A 26,767-nucleotide genomic window follows, 5' to 3' on the forward strand; every position below is an offset into this window, starting at 1 on the left:
CTAAAAAGCCTTTGTGGGCATTTTAACATAGCAGTGGACGATGGAAGTGGAAGAACTCATTTCTTTAAATAAAATATATCCATAATTATGATTACAGTCCATAATTATTTTAATATTGTTACATATGCCACTGTGTCATTTCAACTGTTCTTTGAAAATGTCCAGAGTTGGGGCATTGTGGATCTCAGAGAGGAGCCATTTGCAGAGAGGCAGCAGCACTGAAGATTTTGTCCCTGAAAGACTGTATTGTGGTGTGAGGGATGAAGAGCAAGCCTTTGTCTGCAAGTCTGGGATGGGGTGTAGGTTTAAGGAGAAGAACAGATAGCAAGCTGAAAGATTTTATAGATGTGGGACTTCATTATGCGTTATTGGAAGCAGAGAAGGTGGGGGTGATGGGTTGCCATTCATAGTGCGGCTATGAATTCTGACAGCTGAGTTCTGAACATAGTTCAGCACATCCAAGGCTTTGATAGTGAGACCAAATAGGAATGCATTTATAGAGGTCAAAGTAGGAGGTGATGAGAGCATGCAGGGTGTCCACTGCAGAGTCTGAGGGCGCTGGCTAGAATATATGATGAGAATGAGAGGATGAACAAGTGTTGCAGATGGGAAATTTTCATGCAAATGATGAAAAGAAGAGGCCCCAGCAGAGATCCTTGAAGGACTTCTTGTTTGACTGGAGCAGAAGAAGAACACGAGTCTCAGCAGGTGACAGTGTGTCCTGCCACTAAGGCAAGACTAAGACTGAAAGGACGCTACACCAGTGAGACCAACTTAGTTAGATAAACCATCAAGAATGATGGAATGAGTGACAAAAGCTGCTGAAAGGTACAAGAGAATGAAAATGCTGACGTGGGAAGAGTCCGCAGCAATGAGGAGGTCATTTGTGCTCTTGATAAGAACGTTCTGTTATGTAGTCTGAAACAAGCTCCGAAAAGTTTATGGATAGACATATGTTGCTGGAGTTGGGCAGCAACTGCTCTTTCTTATTTACTGATGAATGAAAGGTTTATGTTTTTTGTTTTTTAGATCTGAGGGTACGAGTCTGATTTCTAAGGCTTTGTTGATGATATCAACTATGATGGTACACTGGTTAGGTGGGCAAGAACTAATGAAGGTTGCCAGCGTGCGATCCAGAGGACAGCTGAAGATCTTAGCTTTCACTGAGCTTTCCAAGGTGTCCAGTGGAGAGGGAATGAAGTGAGTAGGAAAGCATTCTGAGAATGGCAGAGAGTTTAATGCACTGGTGAACCAGGGCACAAGACAAAGGATGAAACCATAAAGTCAAATCATTGAGACAGCACACTACTGTAATATGCCACTTTGCCATCCGCTTTGTGGTTGGGAGTGTCAGAGGTCAAGTAAATCCCAGTGATGCTGGCTAGATCTGATGTATTAACAGACCTGATGTTCCTGTATGTGATGTATACCTGACACTGCCTGGGAAAGGAGGAAAGAAGCAGAGAAAAGAATGATGTGGTAATCAGAGACAGCGATTTTAATACACTGTGGGCCAGTGGAGGTTATACCAGTGGAAAACACTTGCTGCTCACCACCCGTCCTTGGTTTCTTTCTTTATTTCTTTCACTGCTTCGATCACCTGCTTCCACACTCATCCACAAACAACATCATTTATTTCGACACTTACTCACTGCACGATCACGCACAGTCATGCGCTCAACGGCAGCACATTTACATCAGTCAGACAGCGCACACAGACCTATGGGATACACACACTTAAGCCAAGCATACTCATATTAGTAAATATGCAAACACATAGTCAGACTCGGGGAGCATCTCGCCACACATTTTTTCTCTCTCTCCCTCTCCTTATTTATGAACAAGTGAGGTATTCTCTCCACCTGTCTAAGCGACACACACAGAGTACACCCCTAGTTATGCACAGACATCTATGGGTGCACTAAGATTCGTTACATGGAATGTAAATGGAGCTGGCTCCAGAGAAAAGAGGTTAAAAATATTTAACCAACTCAAAAAACTACAGGCAGATGTTGTCCTTTTACAAGAGACCCACAGACCTCTTAGAGGTTCGAATGAACTTAAAACACCTGAGTTTCCTAATGTGTTCTCAGCCTGTTATAATTCTAGACAAAGGGGAGTAGCAATTTTAATTCATAAAAAAATTAATTTCACAGTACTCGATACAGTTATAGATCCAGAGGGCAGATTCTTAATCATTAAACTATCTATACTTGATAAAAAGCTATGTATTGTAAGTGTATATGGTCCAAATGTTGATGATCCCTCATTCTTTCACGGTTTTTTCAGTGCACTCTCTGAACACTTAGATGGCACACTTGTGCTTGGAGGCGACCTCAACCTTGGACTGAATGAAGAAATGGATAGGCTCAATACAGCAGGAACTCAGCGTAATTGGCAGTCCACAAATATAATCAAACAGTATATGAGCGACTTTGGTCTTTGCGATGCATGGCGCTCCCTTCACCCCACCAGTAAGGAATATACTTTTTTTTCACATGTTTATCACTCCTACTCTCGTCTAGATTATTTTTTGGTCAGCAGCTCACTGCTGAGTGACGTTTCAGACACTGAGATTCACCCTATAGTTGTCAGCGATCATGCTCCTGTATCTTTAACACTAATGCACAAGAATAATACTATGCCAAGTAAAAACTGGAGATTTAATACATCACTGCTTAAAGATGAAGACTTTATTAAATATTTTAAAAAAGAGTGGACTTCATATTTAGACTTTAATGACACTCCCGGAACATCAGCTTCTGTTTTATGGGAAGCAGGGAAAGCTGTGATGAGAGGTAAAATAATTTCTTTCTCATCACATAAAAAGAAAAAAGAAAACAAAAATATTCAGGAATTAGAAAAAAACATCAAATCACTAGAAGAAGCCTACACGTCCCACCAAGATCAGGAAACATTGAACAAAATACGCAAAACAAAACTAGAATTAAATGAGATAATTGATAGAAAAACAAAATTCTTAGTACAAAGACTACGCTTACAAAATTATGAACATAGTAATAAATCCGGTAAATTTCTAGCAAACCAGTTAAAAATAAATAAAGAAAAAACAACTATATGTGCTGTTCAAGATTCATCTGGGAACACAATATATGAACCGAAACAAATAAACAACATTTTCAGGGATTTCTATAAAACGTTGTATTCACCACAAATAAACCCATCTAAAAAGGAAATTGATCAATTTTTAGACAACATAACTCTCCCAAAATTATTAGACTCTCAAGCAATGGCACTAGATTCGCCACTGACATCAGGTGAACTCCAGGAAGCCCTGATAAATATGTCCAATAATAAGGCTCCAGGTCCAGACGGCTTTCCTGCAGAATTCTACAAAGAATTCTGGACGATTCTAGCACCAGTTTTTTACAGAACGTTGTTAGAAATCAAAGAAAAGGGCAGACTTCCATCAAATATGAATTCTGCAAACATTAATCTCCTGCTAAAACCAGGCAAAGACCCTGTATATCCCTCAAGCTATCGTCCAATATCCCTTATTAATGTAGACCTCAAAATAATCTGCAAAGCTCTCTCGAAGAGACTAGAGAAAATAACAGTGGAAAACACTAAGTCTGGTGCATAACCTTTGACATGAGTGGGGTCTTTTACATGCTGTAGCAGTCTAAGGCTACGTCCACACGTACACGGGTATTTTTGAAAATGGAGAGTTTCCGTTTTTGTTTTAAAAAATAATCCCGTCCACACGTAAAGGCAGAAATGAAGGAAAATGCTGCTAGGAACATGCCAAAGCAACAGGTGGCGCTATATTCCTAATCGTGCAGAAATGTTGGCCAATCAGAAGTCTAGAAGCCTCGGTGGGAAAAACTAAACAAAGCTGGGGCATAGAAGCAGAACCGAGTCGTATGTGTGGAGGGACAGTAACTGTGTGTGTATATGTAAGCATTTAAACACTGCAGAGAGAACAATTAACAGTAACAGTATTGTAGAAATTCATTTCACCGAAACAATAACGTGGCGCACACAGTGACGTCAAAAAATGCGCACACCTTTGACGCTGCGTTTTCTGCGTCTTCTCGGTTTTTCTCGTCCACACGTAAATGCAAAAACTGAGTTTTCAAAAATATCCACGCTGGCCGGAGTTTTTAAAAATCTCAGTTTTCAGTGACCAAAAACGCCGTTTACGTGTGGACGAAAGGTGCAAACGCATAGAAAAATCTGCGTTTTCAAAAATACCCGGGTACGTGTGGACGTAGCCTAAGAGTGACATAAATTCTGCAGGACAGGGGCTGTTATAAGCATGGACATTGTGTGGAGGAAACCAAAGGACATACGAAGATAAGCAGCTCAGGCAGCCCAAAACTGAAGACAGTGTAAGCTTCTGGCAGGTGCTAAACCAGAATCACCTACACCTGCATAAAACCAGCCAATGTAAAAAAAAAAAAACACTTTCAAAAGGGGTGACAGAAGGTACAGACAGCTCTGTATAAGTAATGCTTTGTTAACAATAGCATGGTAGTGAAACACGTGGAATTAACAATACCGCCAACACAGACCAGTGGCCTCAGGATGCCGGGCAACAATGTGGTTCGTTGTGATGACGTCAGTGCCTGTCATAGAGAAGAGCTGGGGTGGGATGCAGTGTAAACAAACCTCCGTTGGGAACCCCAGTGTACATAACAGTGCAGATGTAGAAGTTGGAGTGACACTGAGTTATTCAGGAGTAAGGTGACAGCAAAGACTGAATATTTTAATGGTTTTATGTTGGTAAAGCATGAAAACTGGCAGGTAGTGACTTGGACCACCTTAAACATGCTGTTGAAGGTAATGCAGAGTATCCAAACTGTTATCAGAGAGCTGATACACTTTGAAGCAGTAATGCATCACAGTTAGTTCACAAGAGCACGGCATGACATGAGTATGCAGGAGCAAATGAGTAGTGTATCAGCAAAAGGAACAATTTTTATAGTCAAATCTGCAGAAAAATATTTTAAGCATAAATCCAAAAATGAGATTTCCTCACTTTAAACTATTTTCTCTGTTTTGCTTTTGCAGGGCAGTATACACAGTTCAACTGCATAAACACATTACCATTTGATGGATTGAGAATTGTTATCAGTTCTGATGGAGGCCCCACTTTAGCCATTACCACAGGGACATTGGTAGAAGCTTGCTGGACTCATGGGACTCTGAGGATAGATGGATAGACTGGTAGTTGTGATCTCCTCTGCTCTGCTGAAATAAAGGCAAACAGCTCTGGTCTCTGTGGGAGTATTAGAGTATGTAGATGATAGCAAGGCTGCTTTGGAGAAGCTTAGATGAGCCGTGGCAGAAAAAAACAACAGCACTTAAAAAAATAGCAATACACAAAGCCATTACAGCATAGATGTTTCTAAATATACAGTCTATTAAATGAAGCTTTTATGTCTAAGACAATGCTTCCATTAGAATTCAGTGATGTTTACTCTTTCACTCAACAGAGAAGAAGACAGATATTGGCAGACTGGGATTTCTCTGGGGCTTTGGGGGCAGGAATAATATTGGTTGATGTAAATTATAAATTCAGTTTTATTTGTTAGTCCCAAATCACAACAGCACTCGGCGACCGTGGGAAGGAAAAACTCCCTTTTAACAGGACGAAACTCCCAGCAAACTCCAGGCTCAGGGAGGGGCAGCAACTAACGGGAATTCAATTCAATTTTATTTATATAGTGCCAAATCACAACAAAAGTCGCCTCCAGGCGCTTCATAGATACAGAGAGAGAGAGAGACAGAGGTTAATAACAGATATGATTCAACACAGAGAGGTCTGTTAATACATAGAGAGCGAGAAAGGTGACTGGAAAGGAAAAACTCAATGCATCATGGGAATCCCCGGCAGCCTACGTCTATTGCAGCATAACTAAGGGAGGATTCAGGGTCACCTGGTCCAGCCCTAACTATATGCTTTAGCAAAAAGGAAAGTTTTAAGCCTAATCTTAAAAGTAGAGATAGTGTCTGTCTCCCGAATCCAAACTGGAAGCTGGTTCCACAGAAGAGGGGCCTGAAAGAAGGGCTCCGCAAAAGAAAGCAGAAAAAGTCTGTGATCAAAACAAACTTTTGTCTTATGGAGAAACTAGAGTGAAATATTTCTGAATACCTTTTAATGCAATTTTAGATTATATCATATGTATTTCTGTATTATAATATTTATATTTCAATATTTATATTGAAGTTAAATGATAGTGTTGGCCAAATGGTGCCAAGTGGAAGGATTTGTTTACCTATGTCTGAGTGTCAAAAGAAGAAGCTGATAATATTGTGTATATTAATTTATTTAAAAAAATGTTACACTGTTGTTAATTCTGTGGTTACATTTTTAAGGTCAGAATCTGTTTAGTTGTAGCTAACAATTACTAAGAAACACTTGCAGTATGGGTCTTTGCTTTAATGTTAGGTCATGATCTGTACAGTGGTAAATTTATACAAAATACTGTAATAATATAACAAATTTGTTATATGTGATATTTTGTGAGCAGCCTGTTGAGATTTAATACCCAAGGGCTGCTTCATTCAGTATCCCATACTGTTGCTCTGCTGTGCTATTTTCTAGACTTCAGCTTTTTTATTTATTATTGATCAAGTTATCTAAATAAGTCATATTTATTGATAATCAGTAGCTGCTTAGCTGCACTGGGAAGATTAAAAATTTGTGCTGAGTGTTAAATTTCCTGGCTTTTTAAATAGAGCACAAAATCACAACAACAGTTGCCTCAAGGCACTTAGTTTTGTAAGGTAAAGACCCTACAATAACACAGTAAAACCTCATCAGACGACCAACTTTGAGCAAGCACTTGGGGACTGTGGGGAGGAAAAATTTTCTTTTAACATGAAGAAACCTCTGGCATACCGAGGGTAAGGGAGGGGCAGCATCTGCTGCGACTGCTTGGAGCGGAGGGACCAGTCCACTCACGAAGATGATAGAGAGCATACAAACAGACATACACTACGATTATTATACTATGATTCTATAAACCTTACACCCGCCAATCATTTAAATAGTTGGAATTTAAATTCGAATTTAAAAATTTGTAAACAAAGTGCGGTGTGGAGCGAATATTACATTGAGAGCAGCTGTGGTCCATATATATTTACGGTGTGGTGTCCTCAATAACCTTCTGTCACTGTAGATATTCCTTGATAAAGACAATAGTCTTGTCATCCCAAGAGTCCTGCTGTGTGTGTTAGTCTGTTTATTGTATAAACACAATACAAAGTGATTGTGTGGGCCCATTGGGTAAAAGCGACATATGTCAGAGCTCAGTCACATGGGCTTCTTTCTCTGTGGGAATACAGACAATACACAGCTGGCAATCACAGGACACACAATACCACTCAGATATGTGCGGACAGCACGAGGAAAAGATATGTAAAGCTGGCCTACATGTTTAATCTGGTTGCAAGATGTGATTGTTTTCACTGTATAATTAGGAGTAATAGGATGTTGGGTAGAACTGTTTTTTTTTAGATAGAACAGAAAATAAATTTGTGGTGTTTAGATTCACCATATCCAGCAGAAATTCTAAACAACCTCTATTTATAAAAAATGTGTTTTGATAGAATTGTTTGCATTTGTGTAGAAGATGAAGCAGCAGAAGATATAAAGACTATAAACCAGCATGTATGTTGAACTTTTCTGGTGAAGATGACTTTTTACCATTTATTTTTAAATGGAGTTTAAAGTTTATAGCTTTTCTCTTTTGCAACTTGCAGCTTTTTCTGAATTCAATTAAACTTTGGGAATGCAGACTCACAAATGGATCTAAAATCGATTGTGTTATTGTTTATGCCTCTGTGTACTTTCAATCAACATTTTGGTATTGAAAAATAAACGCACATTTTGTCATGGTCCTGGGTCAGCGACCCAGTGTTTTTGAATTTATTAATAGGCTTTGATTTCATAATTTAGACTTTAGGTTGTGTTTCTGTGCTCCTCCTATGTCCCATGTTTCCTGTGTGTCCTCAGTCAGTGTCGAGTCTTTGTCCTTGTAGATGTCTTTGGTGTTTTCTTTTTTTACATTGATAGCCTCGTTTTGAGCTTTGCTGTCTGATTAGTCCCAGCTGTGTTTCCACCTGTTCTCCATCCTCTCGTTATCCTGCCCGTGTATTTTAGTCTTCAGTCTTCTCGTTTGTTGTTGTGTCATACCATCACTGCATGTACTCTGTGTTTCCTCTATGCTCTTCGTCATTCTCGCTTCTAGTTTATAGTTTATGGTTTCTCAGTGTCTTAGTTCCTTGTCCTTAGTTTCTAGTTCTCTGGTTTTTGATTTTTGTTTACTGTGTATTTTTTGCTACAGCACAATAAAGTTCAACCTTCTCTTTCCGTAAGTTCTGCTTTTGGGTCCTTCATCCTGCCTGCCTTAGCACCAAATCGTGACACATTCCATACAATAAACTGTTTGTAGATAATGTCACCTTTTACCCATCAACAAACACATTTTAACAAGCTTAGAACTTGACAATTACTTGAAAGCTGGCTAACTTTACATTTACTTTACATTGAATAGCATATAAGAAGATTAAATCAACCTTATGGAGCATATGGCTGAGTGCAGGGAGAGCAGGCAGACTAGCACCGAAATGTTCTGGTAAAGTTAGCAGCTAGCAACAGTGTTTTACCAGGTAACCAATGTTTTTAAACTCACCTTTAACACTAGAACCAGTGTCATTTTTATCCCTTGGCATTTTAAAAACCATGTAATGCGGTTAATTTTAATTAAATGCATTTAATTAAAATTAACCGCATTAATGCGGTTCTGTTAAATCTCTGTTAGCGAGTTAGCGCAGATTGCCCCAATGCGTTAGCGCCGTTAGCTTGTTAACTTGTTGGCGCCGTGCAGCCCCACGCATGGGGTGAGTCGCGCTAACACGCTAACGGAGATTTGCCGCGTTAATGAGGTTATGGCGTTAACATCATTTTAACGAGATTAACGCTGTCAGCACTAATTAAAACCCATGATCTCATATTTCATGATGTTTTCTAAAATTAGTTTATCATAGAGTGAATTTTGGAGTGAGTTGGCAAAAAAAAAATTAATTACGACAAATATCTAAAACTGGTGAGGACGTCATTTTTTTGTAAAACAACATTTGCCCATGCTTGGTTGCCTAGCAACAGTCATTGTTTATACATATTTAGATATTAAGAATACTGTAACATCAGCCAGATGTGACTGATAGATAAATATATACGGGGCTGTAATTAGATCAAAGATGAGCAATTACTGCAGGGCTGAATGGGTTGCAGATGGGAGCTGGAGCTGGGTCAGAGTGTGTGATTGAACTCATGGAGAACCTGGCTGTGTGGAGCAGTGGGAGAGTTGTAGCTGAACTGAGCAGAGGTGAGAGTTTTCATTTGAGCGGACACTCAGTAAAATCAGAAAACAGAGCAGCCAAATCAGAAAGGTTTTGCAGGCAGCATGGATGATGTCATAAATGTTTGATTTTCTAACCCTACTTCATTTACCAAAATGTGTTTCTTATTTTGCCAGCTGTGTGGTCAGTTCAGCCTATTTCACAGTTAGCCCTTTGTTTTTAATACCTTCTTTATTTTAGCGTAACTATCTTCTTTCATCCATAATTGGTTCTTTTCTTATATTTATAATGTAATAATTTACATATCATAATTTATAAATGCAAATTTAACTTCTCTTACACAGTCTTACTTCTACTATTTTTAACCAACTTAATTTTTACTTTTTCTTGGTTTTTATATATATATATATATATATGGACGCAGTGTTGGGAAGGTTACTTTTAAAATGTATTCCATTACAGATTACAGAATACATGTCCCAAAATGTATTCTGTAACGTATTCCGTTACGTTACTCAATGAGAGTAACGTATTCTGAATACTTTGGATTACTTAATATATTATCATGCTGTTTACAACTACATAAATGTACTATTGCTGTGATTTATTACTGTTACTGAAGGTCTGCGGCTCCGAACCGTAGTAAAGGGACCTCTGGCTAATACGGTGGGTTAATGTTGGGCTTGTAGCCGAAAAATAGCTTTACTTTGTTGTCTGGATCAACTTTGCTAGCGAGAGACAGAGAGAGGCGTTGAAAGGCTGCTCCAACGGAACTTATTGTTTTTGGAGGAAAACACGAACACGGTGTACAGTCGAGTCTTAATAGCTTACTTACAACTGGGCTCGTCAGGCACTCTTCTTGGCTGCAGTGGTTATTATTATATTTACATGCTTCCAGCTCCCGTTTCTGCTTGATGACAGCTCGTACTTTTCCTTTTTCTCCCTCCTCGCGCTCACAGACACATAACGTGTATGGCAGTCCATTCTCCCTGCAGCACGGACTACACTGCCTATGATGCTACATTCTTTAGAGTTATACCTGTAGCATTCTGCCTATTAGCTTAGCACAACAACAACAAGGCGCTCTCTCACCCAGGAAACACGCAGAGAGAGAGCGTCACTATGTAACCATGGCAACCGTAACGCTGCCACCTGGAACAACAGAACGTAGCTGTCAAACAAAACCCAAACAGTCCTGACCCGCCACAATATGAAACAGGGAAGTACCGCCGTGTAATCCATTTATTTCAACAAAGTAACTGTATTCTAAATACCACCTTTTTAAATGGTAACTGTAACGGAATACAGTTACTCATATTTTGTATTTTAAATACGTAACGGCGGTACATGTATTCTGTTACTCCCCAACACTGTATGGATGGTACAATTCTATCTATCTATCTATCTATCTATCTATCTATCTCATAATATTCTATAATCATTGCATTATTATTTGTGTTAGCTCTTGTGTCGCTTGTTGAATGTGAGATGTATTTCTACTATTGAATCTGTATCAGGTTTCTGTCCAGTTCTAGAAAGTGCGACGATTTACACATCAGAGGTGTAAAATCTGTACAAACATTTTCTTTTTTTTTAGGCTCACATAATTTCACTGCCTGCATTTGCTATCCAAGCTAGATTTTTAGATATTCAGACCCGAATAAACAAACTTGACCAATCAGACCACTGCATTCGTGATACAGCTTCAACTCCTTCATTAAACCATTAAATTCTCCCTGCTCCTCGTGAGGATTGAATAAACCCAGGTCATCCAGTCCTTCCTTTTCTTTTTTAGAAAGACGAGCTCATCGTTGCTTGGTGCTGATTTCGTTTCGCTCACAGTGCATTTTTGAGGACAAATCTTCAGTGAATGGATGTATGTACGTTACACGGCATGTTTGGATCCAGGAAATTCAGTAATGGCCTTTATTCTTAATTAAATACATAGACACATACACACTCACACAAACACACTGGGGCCTTGATCTCATTGGAACTTGCCAATGAGATGGAGGCCCCCAAGGAACCAACTAAATGAACAGGGTAATCAGTCCACGGCTAGTTGCTGCCTTCAGGACCAGACTTGGGGGAAGGAAGCGGGGGAAGGGATCGACAGTATTTGTATGTAAGTATGGACATGGGGATGACATTGAATGGGTACTATTGAGTATTGAATAATGCCTGAAGCTGTAATGACATTTGAAAACCAGACCATTAAACTCAGGAAGCTGACGCTGGTGAAAAATAACTTAGCTGTCAAACTGCGACAAATCTGAGACAAATGTTGGAACACCTGCTTTGTCCTACAAATTAATCATCTGATATCCGGTCATGATTGCAAAGTTTCTGTGAATCAACACTTAAACTGACGAAAGGCTGGTAACTACACTAAGCATCTAATCCCGATTGAAATCAGAGGTTAAAGGTAGCACTAATCTAGTGGTATGAAATGCAAGAGGGAAAAAGTTAATCCCTTTTTCTGCCGTGCATGATTACTTTTTCCTCAACATACCCTGCTTTGGTGATCCAGCACTTAAATACGGACATATATATATATATATATATATATATATATATATATATATATATATATATATATACACAGCACCTTCCATTTATTGTATGAGAAAAACACTGTCAGATGGATAGCTAATGGGACAAATAAACAAATGATAATGAATATGAATAAAAAGCTCTATTGTTTAAATTGGACACAATCCTGAAACGGTGCAAAACTGCAAATCACTTTATAGCCATGAAAATGTTCTTTCTTATTGTAATCAAGCAAAAGCCTGAAGTTGGACAGAATGCATAATTATTCCGGCAAATCCATACGAGCAATGCTCTGGATTAATTTTCTTTCATTGTAAGCCGTGGAATGAAAAAACGAAACAGCTTTCACAACAATGATACGTCCATTAGTTGCAGAGGCCGTCTTTGAGCCTCAAAATGAGCTTGTAAATGATATAAAAACACACTTGCGGAAACAATTTTGTGAAGAGAAGTCCTTTTGATGACAGCAGGTTTTATAAAAGGTGAAAGAGAAAACTGGATGGGATTACTCTCATATTGCTATGCTTTCTCTCTGTCTTTAATCCCCTTGCAGAGAGTATCCCTGCACAAACCCTGGATAACAGATTTATCTGGGATAACGTCCATGTCGTTACACTGTCTCCCCTCCTCTCAGAGGCAAAGGGGAGCAATAATCCGTCTCTCTTTACAATGGGATGTTAAACAATACTAGCAGATGTGTCTGAAAGCCTGCGGAAATGAGGACAGGCTTTCCAGGTAGTCTTAATCTCTTTTTTTCTCCCCGTATCTGTCTCTCTCTTACGCACTCGTACACTTTATCTCTGCACTCAGCCCCGCTGAGTGCCGGGACATTAACCTGTTGTCTCTAGCGGTTAGAGTCAGGTGGTTTGGCTGAGTGAGGTTGGATCCTGTCAATGTGTGTTATGAGTATTCAACCGTGGCCTATGTAATAATACATTTTAATGGCAGAAAACTGCGAGAAAAATACATCACACCACTGGTTCTCCTTGTAAAAGGCAAATCAATATGGAATGCAAGGTCTTCATGCTTCAGCTCAGACGGGTCAATACTAAAAATGCATCAAGACCCAGAGAGAGGCTCTTTGCAATTACAATTCATTATTATTCCATTAGGATCCATAAAGGAACACTTCTGTCGATACACACAGAGTCTTGCAGCACCTGTGGGCTCATTCCAGATTCTAAACTAACTCTAAATGTTGACCGTCCCTCCATGTGGAAAAACCTTCATCCCTTCAGCTGCGCTAATCTTTTAACTTAGGACTTAAAGGGTGTGGCTCTGCTGATTAGCCTGACTGTGAGGACACGTGGCTATGCTGATAGCCATGTTGGCACCTGAATCAGGGCATTAGGGCAGATTAAGGCAGGCCTAGCAAGCCCATTATACCCCCCCTCCCCCCGGAGAAGTTCTTGAGATCTAGAGAAGTCACAACCTAACCCAACTGCTGAACAAGACTTTAGTCAGGTAAGACACTGAAAGCAAAATATATCAGTGTAAATACCCCATTTACATCTAATATGACCCAACAAGTCCTCACTTTTACCTCTTACAACTTTAAACACAAGTTCACGCTCCCAGTTCTGTCCTGACTAAAGGTTAGTAAATGCTGCTAAACTGACACATAGTTTACAAGCGCAGCTACTAAAGGGCCAATGAGTTTAAAATGTGAATAAAAGGTAATTGTAATCAGAATCATCAGAATCAGATTACTTTATTGAGCCATAGGGGAAATTATTTTGGTTACAGTGCTCCAGATTACAGTAAGGAAAAAAAAAGAATAAGTAAGGAAAGTAAGGAAACAAGGACAAACAAGGTTGTTGTTCTGGGAAAAGGTAGCGTCTGTGTTGTGTCTACGTTATGAGCTGTAGATTATTTGGATAATGACTGCAGTAATGCATGAACTAATCTTGTAACCACATATTTTAATCAAGTTAATGCCACAATTTGACTTTTACACATCTACCTCTTCCATAAAGCATAAAAAGATGAACTGAGATTAATTTAGCTGAAGCTAATGTACTCTTCTTCTCTAAAGTGGTTTCTCCTGCAGTTTAAATGCTTCATTAACATGCAGAGCAGTGTTTATATTTTTTTAAAATCTTATTTTAACCAGGAAGTGAAATGCCTAAGATTAAGACTCTTTTGTGAGAATGAACCTGGCATCAACAGGCAGCAAGGTTATTCAATGGCAGGAAAAACCAGCGCTCCTGGAGAACACTCGGAGAACATTCAGTGCAGAAGGGCCCCAGGAAGCTTTGCAACTTTGAAATTTCAACCACAGATGCTTTTCCTTATGAACTTGATCACCACAATTTATTTAGAAAGATGCACAATACATCACCATTTAGGTTATTTAGACCAGCGGTCTCCAACCTTTTTTGCGCCATGGACCGGTTTATGCCCGACAGTATTTTCATGGACCGGCCTTTAAGATGTTGCAGATAAATACAACAAAATAAAACTAGTACCGGTACCGAAAAAAAGGAAGATTTATTCATAACACACGTGAAAAGACCAAGGAAAACCGAGTTAACGATAAAAACGATAACAAAATAACGCTGAAAACCGATAAAAACCCTGAAAACTATACATTTCACACCTGAGCCTCAACTCTCGCGGCCCGGTACCAAACGACTCACGGACTGGTACCGGGGACCGCTGATTTAGACTGCTGTAAAGCCTTAGAGCCTCATGTTTGACACCTCTGCTTTCTGCAAACCATGTCGTATAATGATGGTTGTATAATACATAATGCATATAACAGCATAATCGTATAATGACAACTTGAATAAGTATTGATGTGATAAATAATAATACAGCATGACTGTGTCACGTATATAAAAGATAAAAACACTGAACCTTGGAGTGTTTTATTATTTAATGCTGAACACAAGAAAAAAGCTCCTAGTTGTCACTCAAAGGTGACCATAAATAATATTTAACCTTAACGGTTAGTAATGTGTAATAAATATTTTTGCTGTAAAATGATGCATTTTACATGGAAGTCTTTGGGACTGACTCACCTTTGGAAGCATTTGAGGAGGTGAATGTCATTATAATTATGGACAATGCTTTACATCATTGTGATCACTTCACAAATCAAACTGCAAACAGCAAGTGTGGCCTTGATGATCTAGTCAGTCCTGGTTCTACACTTTTTACATGTAACAGTGTGTGTTATCATTTATCCAGACATGTTATTAAGATACAAATCACATCTTAATATAATAATAATTCTTTATTTAAAAGGGACAGTGCAGTTTAATATAGTCCAAATATAAAACATGATATTGATGCACTGCACATAAGTTTATAGCTATTGCTAATTTAATATTTAAATGTTGTACTGTACATTTTCTAAACACCGTAACAGATTATATATGATTGTGCATAAAGACTGGATCAGTCTTTATGCACAATGGATCCTGGATCCTTAATTATTAATGATGATGATGACCTCAACTGTACCTATGAGGGAATTTGCCACTTAACCTTTTATGTATGCCGAACTTTATCATTTACTTTTTGAAAAATTCCCTTTTATACTGAAGATTTTGACATAAGCTTAACAGCTGCTGACAACAAAATGTTGCTACCAGTGAAGTTGCAAGTGTTAAAATCGGATTTTAAGTGTCTTCACTGTCAAAACATAATTTGAATTTGAATTTATTTATTTAAAAGGGACAGTGCAGTTTAACATAGTTCAAGTGCAAGACATGAGACTGATGTACCGCACATAGGTTTATAGCTACTGCTAATTTTCAACAATTGTCCCTTGTTGGGCTTACAATCTAAATAAATACATATTACAATAAAACATACATTTTCATGAAACCAAATTACATCATAAATACAATTACAGTTACTCGACAATAATTTTAAATAAAATTAAAATCATCAGATAAAATGACTACAACTTTGGTTTCCCTTTAACCACACTTTAACCTTCAATGTAAAGGATCTAATGTCTGTAATCAGTTTGATATGGGTTGGAAGCGTGTTCCACAGATGGCAGGCCTTTATAGAAAAAGCTGACTGACCGAATGTAGATCTGCGATATAATATCTTGCAGTTGCCGTTCACCTTACTCCTAGTAACACGATTACTGTCTTGTCTCTGAATGTATCTATTGAGACACTCTGGGGCCATCCTATTTATACATTTAAAAACTAATTTAAGATAACACCAATGATTAAAACTCTTAAAACTAAGTAAGTTATATTTCTGTAAAATGTGACAGTGATGCCACCGAACCGATTTTTTATCCATTATTTTTAAGGTTTGATTATATAAGGATACCACAGGCTGAATTGTAGATGGTGCTGCTTGGCTCCAAACTGTCATACAATATGAAAAATGCGAAAATATCATAGAATGCATAAATAACTGAGCTGCTGAAGTGGGTATATAGTGCCGAATTAACTTAAAACAATTCAGATTAGCCTTGACCGTCTTAGAGATCTTCTTTACATGCTTGTCAAATTTAAGATTATTCCTAAAAACTTAAAATCTTTGACCTCCTTTATTTCTTCGTTCCCTAGGTTGATTTTAAAATCATCAGATGAATTTTGTTTCCTAATCGAAAAACACATAGAAACAGTTTTTTAAAAATTCAGTACAAGATGATTTTGTTCCAGCTATTTTTGGACACCATTTAGATGTACCGTTAAGGTGTCTGCTGCTTCACCAGGTGACTTAGCTGATACGTGTATAACTGCATCATCTGTATAAAGTTGGCAGTTGGCTTTTGGGCAGCTGGTAGGCAAATCATTTATAAACAAACTAAATAGCAATGGGCCAAGAACAGATCCTTGGGGAATACCGATTCTGTTTTCCAACATGGATGACTGAGCTTATTTTCTCTGACATGATTTTGAGAATGTTTTGTCGAAAGCTGACTAGCTGGTGCTGGAATTGAATTTTGAAGACTGAAATCTGACTAATATTTCTTCCTGCTGAGTTTAACCTGTATTCTGAAAAAGAAATTTGAGTAGTAGGGTTAAAAAGCTCATAAATAAAACCTGGTTGCAACCTACAGACTTACCTCATTGAAACAGCTGAGTCGATCAGTGGAGCATGACCTGGATTTTCTAACCACGCAATAACCTCATCGTAGCTGCGACATGAAGGGGTCAAAGAAGCACCTTGCTCATTAAAGCCAAGACCATACACACAAGAAAGCCCTGAGGGCTCACACAAAGGAACACACACACACACACACACACACACACACACACACACACACGACCCTTCTGAAAGCAGCATAAGTAGAGCTTATCCTACTTGGAAAGCCTTGATCTGATCTGATCTGGCACCTACCTCTGATCTCTGTTCACCCTATGGGTCAATCACACACTCACACACACACTTACTCGCTCTTCACCGGGGCACTGTGTGGTTTCTTGGCCAGCATGTGAATCAAATGACAGGTGGAAAAGGTGCTGGGAGAGCAGGAGGTGCAGCCCTCTGATCAGGGTGTGGCTCTGGCAGGACTCATTGGCCCAGCAGTCCTCTAATTTGGAGACACCAACAGGACACCAAGTCTCTTCAAAAGAACTGTAGGTTTGTTTGGTACTATATGTGCAGTAATCATAATACTTATTAATTCTGAGCCAAGTAGCATTTTTACGCTCACACACATTTACTAGAACAAAAGCAGGTCAGAACTGAATTACTTTGATGCAGTAGTATTAGAAACATCTAGAAAAGCTAAATTATTATTTGATTTTACTCAATTCACGTTTCCAGGCAGCAAATAAGAGGTTGGCTAGCTCAGTTTATGGGGGTCTCTGTCAAACAAGTTCTTCACAGGCTCAACCGTACTGTGTGCCTAATGTGGACTAATCTCATACAACCTTGTCAGCGCTCTTAATGCTCCTTTAGCATAACGCCTGCTGTTGAGACATCAGAAGTCATAATATACAGTCATCTTCTTTATAGTGAAGGAAAACTGAGTGATAAACAGTCAAAACTCTCCACTGTAGTCACACTATATGTATTTGTGCAACTTTCTTTCATTGCACTTAGTCTGCTAGGCAGCTAGTTTCTGTGTTGGATGGATTCTTATTTATCACAGACTGCATATAAAACATGGTCATACTCTCTACATTTAGAAGCCTGAATTTAGGAATATAACCGCTGCTGTAGTTTTTGGTACTTTTTTGGAGTCAGAAGTAGGGATGGGTATCGAAAACCGGTTCTTGTTGAGAACCGGTTCCCACTGTTTCAATTCCTTGGAATTGTTTGCCATTTTTGCAAACGATTCCCTTATCGATTCCAGTCGCCCCGAATGACGTCACCACGTTGCGGAGCGTCATTTACCTGGCAGGAAACATGGCGCGTAAGCGGCTCAAACGCTCAAAACTTTGGTTATACTTTACGAGAACGGATGACAACAGGGCAACTTGCAATACTTGTAAAGTAGATATTTCATTTAAGGAAGGAAACACTACGAATATGCAAAAGCATTTGCTCACAAAACACGCGATAACCTTAAATGAATGTCGTGTTTTTAATTCCGCTCCGGACTCGTGAATCTCAACCCAGCAGCAGCGGTAACGTTTACGCGTCCTCTCCCGTTAATGCGGCCGGTAAATAATCAACTAACAGTGCATATTATGTTAGCGCGATCTGCCTTATTACAAAACCTGCCATTACTGTGCGTTTAGGTGACCATGATGAGAGAGACAGACAGAGTCTGGCTCAGATGCTGGCAGTTGTCGCTGCAGTCTACCGGTAGCGTCTCCTTTCAGGCCAATATAGACGAATGTCACCGAGCAGTGACTAAGTTTGTGGTCAAAGGCATGCACCCATTTGCCACAGCAGATGATTTTCAGTAAGTGAATGTGTTTAATTGTAGGGACATTACTGGATATTCTTGTGTAATTGCTACTGAATAATTTATGTTATACTTTGTTATTGCTACAGAAGAATATTTATTTTATTATTTTACATTTACAATTTTTTTTTCCTGGGGACCCAGTGACACCCCATTGAAGAGCTGTAGGCTGTGGATCTCTTAAGATCTCACTGTTGGGTTTGTAAGGCCATGTTACTCCTAAATTTCTATCTTGTTCAAAGAGAAGATATAAAACAAAGTTCTAAGCTATTAGACCTTAGTGTTCTCCTTTTTTAAAAAAAAGAATCGATAAGAGAATCGATAAAGAATCGAATCGTTAAACAGAATCGAAAATGGAATCGGAATCGTGAAAATCTTATCAATACCCATCCCTAGTCAGAAGTTAGCCCTACTGTATTTGGATAGAAGGTGCAGTGTGTGCTAATGTTTGCAAGCTTGGTTAGCCAGTGTTGCCAACTCCTCAATAAAGAAAATCGCTATTGGTTGTCCTAAAAGTCGCTAGAAGTCGCTAAATGACGTCATCACCTAATTTGCATAATTGGTCATGCTAATGTAATTGTAACCTACGCTGCTGGAGAGAGAAATAACATCGTGGACGAGACATAAAGTGAGCAAAAAACGTCCTAAATGCAGTTAGAATTTATTTAGAACTACAAATTAAATTTCTTTTAGCAATTATTGTTTTTTGTAATGTCACAATTCCAACCCTGCTCCTTTACCCGGGCTTGGACCGGCAAAAGTGACCCGAAATAGGCACTCTGGTGGAGTTACTTTGTGTGTGTGTTTATAAGTAGTTTTAAACCTGATCCACAAAACAGCATAAGAGTAAAAGAAGAACTGACTGCGTTACAGCACCCGCTGCTTGTTGAGAGTAAAAGCGATATGCGCTTTCACGTCTAGGGGTCTGAAAACTCGCTAAATATAGCGACAAAGTCGCTAAGTTGGCAACACTGTGGTTAGCTTGCAACTGTTAGCTTGCAAGCTTAGCTAGCAAACTGTTTAGGTGGCACCAGTGTTGCCAATTCCTCAGTAAGGAAAATCGCTATTGGCTGTCCTAAAAGTCGCTAGAAGTCGCTAAATGACATCATCGCCTAATTTGCATAATTGGTTATGCCTATGTAATTGTAACAGACGCTGTAGGGGAGAGAAATAACATCATGTAAGAGACATAAAGTGAGTAAAAAACACCCTAAAAGCATTTAGAACTACAAGTCATTTTGTGAATGTGAATGTGTGTCTGTGTGTGTCTGTTTTATAGTTTTATACCTTGTGATCCATAAAAAGTAATAGTAAAAGAAGAACATTATTAATCATTAGCAATCAAAATGGACACAGCAAGCCTCACCAGACAGCTTCAGTCATATCGGATGTACAAGACGGACTTAAGGCTCAGCAAGGACATCTGATTTCTACGTTTGCAATGATGGGAATGATATATTTTAGTGCACCGATTTATTTTAGTCAAAGAAAAATGTACATTTACTGCTGCTCCCACCCTGCATTACAGTGGGGGGGCTTTGCTCATGTGCTTTCATGTCAAAAAGTCGTCATAAATAAGTCTCCAATAACACCAGAAAAAATCGCCAGATTTGTTGCTAGTCGCCTTTTAGAAAAAAAGTTGCTAAGGAGGTCTGAAAACTCGCTAAATATAGCGACAAAGTCTTTAAGTTGGCAACACTGGGTGGCACCCATGTGGTGGAAAGGTCATGTTCAGTGATTTTAAAGTAGAGGGAGTCCTCACTCCCCCTACTTTAAGTAACCAGACACACACATCTAAATGTATTTTTTTGTACCTATAAACATGATCATAATGTTTTTCTTGCTATTTTAACACTGGTGTGTATGTGACAGATTTACTTTTGGCACCAGCCGCTAGAGAAACTCCAGTTTTTGGCACTTGTGCTTAATTTTTCAGCCTCTGTAGTTTCTCCATGCATATGTCTCCAAGTCCCTGGTGGCTGGCTGCAGTATAGGTCAAACCCTTGCCCTGCCCCCCAAAATAAAAGTGTGTCTCAAAAAACCCACATGAAATATGTCTTCAGTTGTACAAAGTACTTTTTTATTTTTACTTCCGAAAACCAGTGTTCCTTTTGTATGTATTGTAGTGTATGAAACTTCCCCTCACACGCCCTTGTTTGTCTTTGTAATTTATGCTTGTAGTTTCACAGCAAGATTACTACCCTTTGAAAATAGGACGTTTCAAACTGATTGACACAATAAAAACATGCAATGACTCGTGTCACGCACTAATGGCAGATGGGTTTTAAAGAGTATGGTCAACCAAATCCCCCCAAAACACATTTTGTCTCATTCTCGATGCCATTAAGTGAGAAAATATGCTCTTCTCTCTTTTTTGATAATACGGGTGCGGCGACCTTGTAAGCACTCCACAAAAACCACTTCAGCACGGCCTGTGGTGCTGAGAGATGTTAATACCAGGTCCTTATGTTTGAAATGGATGGTGAGGTCAGTTTGTGACTGTGATTGGCTTGCAGGTATGAGGCTCTCCACTGAGTGAGTTATGGCTGTAATTTAGCCCTGATTACATTTACCATTACTTTACCTCTAATTAGACTGTCAATCAGGGCAGGTGAAGATGAAAGATGCAGTCAGACTGGCTGTATAGGAATTATACTAAATTCAGGGTTGGTGACAAATGCATTGATTCAAGACGAGCTCGTGTTGCACAAAACCACCTCTTAACCTTCTGAAATTAATTACACCATCAAGTCAAAGAAACGTAAAACATCAACAAAAGTACAGAGTGACTCGCGTTCATATATTTATGTTTTTTAAATAAACACTCTCCATTTTATACATCGGGATACAGAATGTATTAATCACCTTGCTCTGTTCCCATTTCGGATAATGAATCCCCGCCTGGGTTTAAGCCCTGACCTCAGGGTCACACTTTATAGACGACCACTTCATCACAGAACAATCTGCAGGGCGACTGCAGACAAAAGACACACAGCCTCACCTGATGACCTTGCATCTTGATCCATGGAGAAAGGCTGGAGAATAAAATAAACAGGAAATAATAGGATATACAAAGTGTAGTTGATCATCTCTATGGAGCCTTAGTGTACGAGTTTTTTATGTGTAGTTGGAAAGAAAGGAACACTTAAGGGTGACTTTAGTATAAGTGTTATTGAGTAATTGGGGCATATAATGACTCTCTTATTTCAGGGTCAATTGAGCAGTGGATGGAGTTTTTACTGGGGTTGGGTGGTTTTGGAAATTTATCAGAGTAGGGATATTTTTGATGGTCTCACCAAAAGGTTAAAGTAATTGATATTTTTCAATGTCCTGTTTAGGGATGGGTATCGTTTAGGTTTTATCCGATACCGGTGCTCAAACCGGTGCTTAAAGAATGGAGAACACAAAATTGGTCCAAAAACCTCTCATGTTCAGCTGTTTTTTTGTAAAAAGATAACAATGTTAGCCTTTTCTGCAGCTATAGGGCATATATGGTATCACTCTTGGCTGGAAGCAGCTTAATCAATGGAAAAAACACAAACTTTGTCCAAAAACGTCTCATGTTTAACTGTTTCCCACTTTTCCTTTGGTCATTTTAGCCTTTTTGGCCAGGGTGAAGGGAGTATCTGCCATCAAACAAGAAGACAGCCGCATGTAGCTATGATGGTGTTTGCTAGTTCACCTTACATGCATTAATGTAATAACATGGTTAGCCTACTCAACGTAAATTACACACGAACAACATTAAGCTACTCACGCAGAGAAGAACGGCTGCTGCTGCATCATCATCCTCATCATTTCTGCTACACTGGCAGGGCTAGGGGCCAGGACTCTCCTCTTCGGGTTTTTGGGGGATGTTGCTAACTCCGGGTCCGATAACAGGCACCACACCCGCAGTAGATGTGCTCGGTGTGAGGTCTCGCAGCAAGCTATCAAATACGGTGCATCAAAAATGGTGTTTCATCAGATTTGAGGTGTTACCTCCTTTGACAGTATCACAGTATCAGCTTAAAGCACTTGTTGCAGCTGCTGAGTTTGCATCTTTTGCTGTGAAGTACAGCCAGACTTTTGACCGCTTCACCTTGGTCATTTTTAATCTGTAGCTCTGCTCTAAAAGAACGTACGTACCTGGACCCGCCTACTATCCTCGGAAACGTAAAATGATTGGCTAGAATGTATAGTGTATCACAGCTCAGGAAAATAAAGCACCGAAATGTGCGCTGCTTTTCGGTCTGGTTACTACCGTTTATGTCAGAACCGGTGCCATCATGGCATCGGATACCGGTGCCCATCCCTAGTCCTGTTTCTTTTTATACATAAGAAAAGCACATAAGAGGTGATAAGTAGTATCTCCAAAACCAATGTTGATGCGATTGTATTTGTTGGGCTTATTTGGGGCAGATCTGGCTTTACTTGTGTCACCCTTGTTTCATTTTTTTGCCATAGCTGCCGTGGCTGGAGAGGGCCATACAGGAGCCCAACAATAAAATCAGTGTGAGTAATGTTGTCTGATTGCTGAAAGGGTCAGCCAGACTTGATGTTTTCAAAATGAATCTAACATTTGTCCCAGTGATCTTTGGGAACACTCCCAAAAATAAGTGATAATAAGTAACAGTGGCTAGGATGTGCCTCAGGCTTTGACTTTATGTATATCAGGTACTTTCACATTGACAAGACGAGATATCTGAAAACAACACAATCTAGGGAATGGAAACTACTTCATGTAAGTACTTTGCCCCAATCAAAAGCTGTTCAAATGAGTGATTGCATTCTCACTTGAACAGTTTGCTGCAGATTGCTCATTATTTTTCTGGGTAGAGTAAGTCAGAGTAAGCTCTGACTTCTGGCAAAACTGGATCAGATGGAGTAGGGGATGCATGTCCTTGCCTAGACCAGTTTGCACCATCCCAAAACAGGTGTGGCGCAAAATACTTGCTATTACTTCTTTTCCCACCAACACAGTGCCAGTGCCTCATCTAGAATCACTTCTATTGATTTACACAAAGACTAATTTGCAGTTGATTTGCATCAGTAGCTCAAGGAAGGGAAATGTAGCAATGATTTGCAGATACAGGCCACAGATTTTGTTTTCCATGGTTTTCTTTAAAGCAAAATGATTCCAGAGTCAGTCATGTTTGATTCCCAAACTTCCACAGTGGCACCAAATCAGCGTAAAATTCAAATATGTGTCACATAAAACAAAGACTGTGGCAATGGAGCCTAAAACACCACAGTTAGGAACGCAGACTTTTCTTCTCCAGTTGGACCTGATGGATGCTTGTAAGCTCCACAAGATGATACAGGACATGTTTACGGAGACTCCATTGACATTGAGTATTTGTAGTATGTTACAGCTGGTGGCTTTCATCATGACCCTGATTCAGAGCTCAAGACGTGGTTAAGCAATAAAGCTGCTCTGTACACCACAAATGCAACTGCAGCTATGACCCCTGCCCACCACCTCTCAGAGCTTTCCCAGATTTACCAGGGACAAGAAGAGTCCATATGCCCTTCATGATGAAGAGAATAAGGTTGGAAGAGTGGGGTAAGAGTGAGCATTCACAGAGCGAGATGTATAGAATACCATTCTCCACAGGTGTATTTAGGGAATAAATAGTTGTTGACAAAAGGAAGGAATGATTTTATTTTGTGGTTTTTGAACATCCACAGGTGCAGATGTGTTTCCCACATTTGAACTCTTTTGACTCACTGGGGCACTGATTTAAGCAGTCTGATGGCAACTTGTCAATAAAGTGTTAATGAGAAGGACAGGAAGGACCAGAACAATAGAGTGGCTAAGAATAGATTAGATTTTCTCTTTCATCATCACATGAAAAGCACATATAGTAAAGTATATATGCAGATCTATGAAAAAGCATTCCCCCCCACTTTCTGATTTAATTAAATATCAGACAAAAATCCGGTAAATACAAAATGCAGTTTTTAAATGACGATTAGACTCATTAAGCGAAAAAAGCTATCTGGCCTTTGGGACTCCAGTGAACCCCAGTAACAGTGATTATCCACACCTTAACAAAATTTGTAACACGGAGAAACCTTCCCACAAGTTTATTCAGTTCAATTCAATTCAATTTTATGTATACAGCACCAAATCACAACAACAGTCGCCTTTATATTGAAAGGTAGACCCTACAATAATAAATACAGAGAAAAACCCAACAATCATTTGACCCCCTTTGAGCAAGCACTTTGGCGACAGTGGGAAGGAAAAACTCCCTTTTAACAGGAAGAAACCTCCGGCAGAACCAGGCTCAGGGAGGGGCGGGGCCATCTGCTGTGACCAGTTGGGGTTAGAGAAGGAAAACAGGATAAAAGACATGCTGTGGAAGAGAGACAGAGATTACTTCAAGAGAGCATCAATGATTCACCCATGAGTAAGAAATGAAGCCAGAACAACATCTAAAGACCTGCAAACACTGCTTGTCTGAGTTGTGATACAGGAAAGAGAATGAGCAAAAATGGGGGAATTCCAGGGCAAAAACCACTGCTGACCAAAAAGAACTCAAAAGCTCATCTCAAATTTGCCAAAAAAAGGCATTGATGATCTCAGTGAAATGTGGTGGTGACAGTGTAAAGGTCTGGGGCCGCTTTGCTTCTTCAGGACCTGGATCACTTGTTGGAATTGGTGGAACCATGAATTCTGCTCGCTGACAGAAAATCCAGATGACCTTCGCGATGATCCCCCAGATGATCCCCCCCCAAAAAAGACTTAAATCAGATTGAAATACTTTACTTCACCTTAAACTGGTCATTCGTGCTCTTAAAACCCTCCAGTGTGGGTAAATTAAAACAATTCAACAAAAGCATGGACCAAAGATTCCTCCCCAGTGATGTCAAACACTCACTGCCAGTCACTGCAAATACTTCATTGTTTTTCGTAGCACAGCCAGTTAGGTTGGCATTTACTTTCTCACATAGGGCCAGGTGGGTTTGGACATTTGTTTTTCCCTTAATAAATGAAATAATTACTTAAAAAAACCCAACATTTTATATTTGCTTGAGTTATCTTTGTCTAATATTAAAATTTGTTTTATGATCTGATACATTTAAATGAGGCAAATATGCAAAAACCACAAAAAAATCCTAAAAAATCAGGAATGGGGCAATACTTTTTCACGGCACTTCAGCTTTTCACAATACTTTCTTATGAATAAATGTATCACTATAATAAATAGAAGTATGATTATGGCTAAATAACATAAAGTTTATCTTGCTGTAAATAGATGGTGGCTTTTATTAATCTATGCAGGACAATGCAGTGGTTTTATGGCATGGGTCACATCTGCTATGGGATAATGACAGGGGTAAGCCAAATGGAACATGAAGTATGTGCTTATTTGTGTGGGTGAGTGAACGTGTGCGTGTATGTGTATGTGTGTGTGTGTGCATGTGTGCACACGCGCTGTGCAAGTGTGGTTGGGAGGGGGAATAATGAGTCTCCTATGAGCTATTACCCCTACCTTAGCTCCGCACTCTGCAATAATAAAAGCCAACATTGCAGAGCTCCCTAACAGGAGACTGCAACTCAACACACTCCTGATGCCAGTGATAAAGCGATCACTTTTGACATGCAAACCTTTTTCCTGGACCAAAAATAAGTACGCTTTTCGATTCATGTATCAATACCATTTGTCAATAGTTTGGGAGTTTATCATGTAAGGGATCAGAACAGAATCACAGCATCCTACACAGAAAACAAGACTTCAAGGCATTTCTGAATGATTCACTGTGGGCTAACGGACTGTCATTTGAGGTCAGTCAGCTAACTATTGGCGGCTGTACTACATCTAAAACTGTCTGCCCCTTAAGCCAATTATGCCATAGGTTTTACAGTGCAGAGTTTCAGCTCTAAGTACAATAAATCCAGATCCAAATGACATAAATACTTCTTTGGGGATCCATCAGAAGAGTTTTCCATCTATACAAATATGCAATGGAGAGAAATGATAATACTTGATGCGCTGATTTGTGGCATAAAGTCCCAGAAATTAATCATTTCTTTTGATAATAATGATTTCTGAA

The 26,767-nt window shown here is 39.3% G+C and overlaps 1 long non-coding RNA gene across 1 annotated transcript in view; it reads right to left on the reverse strand.

Annotated features, from left to right (window-relative positions):
* LOC146513199 (uncharacterized) overlaps positions 1–26,767 on the reverse strand; it is a 115,098-nt gene that overhangs the window by 85,876 nt on the left and 2,455 nt on the right. The gene's annotated exons all lie outside the window — the stretch shown is intronic.

Source organism: Neolamprologus multifasciatus, chromosome 8 (genome assembly GCF_963576455.1).
Source record: "Neolamprologus multifasciatus chromosome 8, fNeoMul1.2, whole genome shotgun sequence".
In the NCBI taxonomy this organism is placed as follows: Eukaryota; Metazoa; Chordata; class Actinopteri; order Cichliformes; family Cichlidae; genus Neolamprologus; species Neolamprologus multifasciatus.